This window comes from Corylus avellana, chromosome ca11 (assembly GCF_901000735.1).
Source record: "Corylus avellana chromosome ca11, CavTom2PMs-1.0".
NCBI classification, from domain to species: Eukaryota; Viridiplantae; Streptophyta; class Magnoliopsida; order Fagales; family Betulaceae; genus Corylus; species Corylus avellana.
In genome coordinates, this window is record NC_081551.1 from 15,375,432 (window position 1) to 15,379,794 (window position 4,363).

Here is a 4,363-nt window from a genome sequence, read left to right on the forward strand (position 1 = left end):
TTCAACTTCTTAGAAGTACTTGTCGGTAGTCACTCATTGCGTAAATACGTCGTTACTAGATCTCCTTCATGAAAAATCTTTGATCTTTGACCCTTGTCAGCTGCTGTCTTATATTTGGCATAAGAGTTTTCAAGATGCTGACAAACTTCCTCTTGGGTCGATGTCACTCGTTCTGCTAAGTACTCCGTTTCTATAATTCCTGTGTAATATAAGACACGGTTCACTTTTGTAATTCCTGGATGACTTGTTCCCGTAAAGAACTCCTTGGAATGCACAGTTGGTTCCCTTGGAATAGGTACCCTTCTTGAATATGCATCTCGGGAATCAGTTGTTCGATATTGCAACGTCTCCAAGCTTCTCCAAAGTCGTCATTTGTCTCATATAATTGCTTTAGGCACGCGAATCCCGCCACTTCAGCTTTTGTGGCAATCAACATTGTAGCTCGGCGGCTCAAAGCGTTAGCTACCCAATTCAGTTTTCCCCACTTGTATTTTATGGAAAACGTGAACCATTGAATGTAAGAAACCCACTGGGCATGCATCCAATTCAAATTTTTTTGACTATTGATGAACTTTTAACGTTTGATGGTTTGTATATAGAACAAACTCTTTCTAAATTAAATAGCGTTCCCATACCTTGAGTGCTCTTAGTACATCATACAGTTCCAATTTCTATGTAGACCACTTTTGTCTTGATTCTCCAAGCTTTTCACTGAAAAATTCCATAGGCTTTCCTTATTGAGATAGCACAACTCCGATCCCTACAATCGATGCATCATAGTCAAGTTCGAACAGCTTGTCAAAGTTGGGTAAAGCAAGTGCAAGCATTGTGCATAGCTTCTCTTTGATGATTGAGAAACTTCACTCAACTTTGTCACCCTAGTTGAATTTTTCCTTCTTCACACACTCGGTGATTGGTGCCACGATACTGTTGAAATTCCAAATGAACCTCCTGTAGAAAGTTGCTAACCCATGAAAGCTTCTCACTTCTCCCACTTACTTGGGCGTTGGCCATTCTCAGATTACTCTCACATTCTCTTCATCCACTCGGATTCCATCGGCGCTGACTACGAGTCCGAGGAAAAGTAATTGATCCATCGTGAAGTTACACTTCTTCAAGTTGATAAACAACTTGTTGCCATAGAGGACCTCAAGTGATCCATGTGATCTGTCGGGTTGCAATTGTAAATAAGAATATCGTCGAAGTAAATTACTACAAATTTCCCGATGAGAGGTTTTAGTACCTGGATCCTAAGTCTCATGAATGTGCTAGGTGCATTGGATAGCTTGAATGACATCATCATCCACTTGTAAACCCCTTTCTTCGTTTTGAATGTGGTTTTCTATTCATCTCTCGATCATATACGGATCTGGTGATATTCACTCCTCAAATCAATCTTCGAAAAGATCTTAGCCCTAGATAGCATATCAAACATGTCACCTATTGGGGGAATAGGAAACCGATACTTGATCATGATCTTGTTTATCGCCCGGCTATCCTCGCACATCTGCCAACTTTCATCTTTCTTTGGTACTAGTAAGGCTAGTATTGTGCATGGACTCTTACTCTCTCTCAAGTGTTCCTTATGAATTAACCTTTCTACTTGCTCTTACAAAATAATATTTGATAATATGGAATAGTTCGGATTCTTCGGACATGGTTTGGCATGGCTCGGATTCTCTTGGAATGGCTCGAATTCTTTGGACACGTGACTCGGGTATACGTCTTGGGAAAATGCTCAACTTTTTGAGACAAGATGTCTTGGTCTCGGGAAATATTCTCGAAAAGTGTCCTACATCAAGTGGTTGTGGGGTGGTTCGGCCAATCACAGATATGGTCAAAGGGAGTTGACCAATCTACCCCTTGCTGTGAGGGGAGTAGCCATTGGGTGGTTCTGCCGCCCAACAAATGACCAAGTGTCTACGCGAGGCTATTTGGAGGTGGTTCGGCCTCCCATCATTTTTGAAAAGAATTTTTTTTTTTTTTGAATGGGTGGTCAAACTACCTCAATTGCCATGAGGTGGTGCGGCACCCAACAAATGACCATGGGTGTAGCCGAGGCCATTATTTGAGTGGTTCACTGACGCTGGAACATTGTATTTATATTTTATTACTATTATTATTATTATTATTATTATTTTGAATTTATAATGGTACTTTTGTCTTATTGAAAATGTATTTAAGGTTTTTTTAATTTTTTTTTTTTTTTTTCCTTTTTTGCTGGCTTTGGGGATATTGACAAATTTTTTCAGTTTAGGATGACACATTAACTCGATCAATAGTTTGAGGGGGGTATGCTTAATTTTCAAAATAATAATAATAATAATAATAATAATAATAATACTCACATTAATGACCACTACTTATGAGTAGATGATAACAACTACTGATGAGTAACTATCATCTACCTATTGTTTGTTTGTTGGCGTCGATAGTTTGCTCATCTACGACTACTAGAGTTGTTAGTAATGTGAGTTGAGTTTTTATTTTTGTATCATCGCTCATAATTTATCTGAAATTGATAAAAGAAAAATTAAAACTCGAATCATCAGCAACTATATTAAAAACTATTGTCGTCGTTGAAGAGCAACTATTGGGAAGGCCATGAATAAACCAATTGCTACATGGGTGAGAAGTTTATTATGTGGGAGTAGCGTATAAATTCTGATAATGTATTTGCATGGATTGTGAAGTTCATTAAATGGCTTATGCGCAGGAGGGAGAAGCTTCAGAAACGCATGTTTGTGCAGGTAGTCCTATTGTTGCTGCTGCTAATAGTGCTTTTGGGAACCACGAAGCATCCTTTCTGATTCCGATGCAAACTGTAAAATCTCTCAAGATCCAACTACCAGTATGAGGTGAAGCTTGATGTCTAAGGGTGATATTTTGATCGGCATTAACGTCCTTTATGTGTTCTCAAAAGCTGCTCCTCTTGGTCACAAGATTGGGACATTTGCTTCTGTGTTCAAGTGGTTAAGTTATCATTTATCTCAAAAGCTTTAAGCTGATAAGAATGGTTGATTTAATTTAACTAATATTCCAACACTCCTGCACAGGTATGGGCTCAAACTTAACACGTAGAATGTTTAATTAAAATAAAAGGTGAATGGCAGAGATAGGGTTCAAACTCAAAACTTTAGTTATATTACCATCTTAAATCATAATGTTATCTTAAGAACTTCCTATAACAACTATAGTGGTTGGTAATGTGAGTTTTTATTTTTGTGTCGTCTTTGATAATTTGATAAAAAAATAACTCAAGTAATTATCGTGAAGGCCATGAATCAAAACTGATTGCTACACAGGTGAGAAGTTTGTTATGTGATGCTAGTGTGTAAATGTAAATTCTGATAATGTATTTGTATGGATTGTGAAGTTCATTAAAAGGCTGATGTGCAGGAGAGCTAAGCTTCGGAAAAGCATGTTGGTGCAGGTAGTCCCTAGTGCTGCCGCTGCTAATAGTGCTTTGAGTGACCACGAAGCATCATTTCTGATTCCGATGATAACAGTAAAATCTCTCAAGATCCAAGTACCAGTATGAGGCCAAGCTTGATGTCTAAAGGCGACATTTTGACCGGCACTAACGTCCTTTATGTGTTCTCAAAAGCTAGTCCTCTTTGTGCAAGATCAGGCCATTTGCTTTGTGTTCAGGGTAGTGGTGGTTGTAGTCTTTTGTCATAATCTTTGCTGGCGTATATATGGAGATGTCTCAAATTTTGAGGCTACTTGGAGACCTTTTTGTGTATATAGTTGGTCGGTTCCCAATAGGTTTTTTCTTATTGGAAGAGTTTTGTTAGGTTTGTCAATAATAGTGATTATCCCCTGCCACTTGAACAGAAATAAAGTAATATATGCTTCGACTATTGTTTTATATAATAGCTTCACTTCTTGCGGCTTTTTTTGTACCATTTGAAATAAAGTCTAGCAGCATGGAGCTGTACAGAAATTTATTTGGTTTTCTTGATGCGGATGTTCTTTGAAATGTTCACTGCCGCTGTGTAAACTAGTGGTTTTTATCACTGTAGAAATGGGTCACCATTTCCAATTATTGGATGTTGGATGGTCCATGTACATGGTCAGACATTGTATCTACTGGGGAAAATGTCTGTTTTTAGACTGGGTGTCGGGTTAGACAGCAAGAACTTGTGAATATATAAATGTCAGGGAGAAAGTCGAGTTAGCTTATAAATGGGATTCGAGACATTTTGAGGTAGGTGTCAAAAATGAGGGAATTTCGGCTTATATTAGGTAATTATGACCCTGATAGAATCGAACTGTGAAATAAACCCATTCTGTCCTTTTTAAATGAAGTGCTTTTTAAATTGCAATATCTAAGAGCATCTCCAGCAGTGTAGCTAAAAGG

At 38.0% G+C, this 4,363-nt stretch overlaps 1 long non-coding RNA gene across 1 annotated transcript; it reads left to right on the top strand.

Moving 5' to 3' along the window:
- The first annotated feature begins 6 nt into the window (after positions 1–6).
- Positions 7–3,893, top strand: LOC132166416 (uncharacterized). Its single transcript, XR_009438569.1, has 2 exons — positions 7–2,972; positions 3,400–3,893. It is a non-coding gene; the product is annotated as an uncharacterized LOC132166416 (long non-coding RNA).
- The last annotated feature ends 470 nt before the right edge of the window (positions 3,894–4,363 follow it).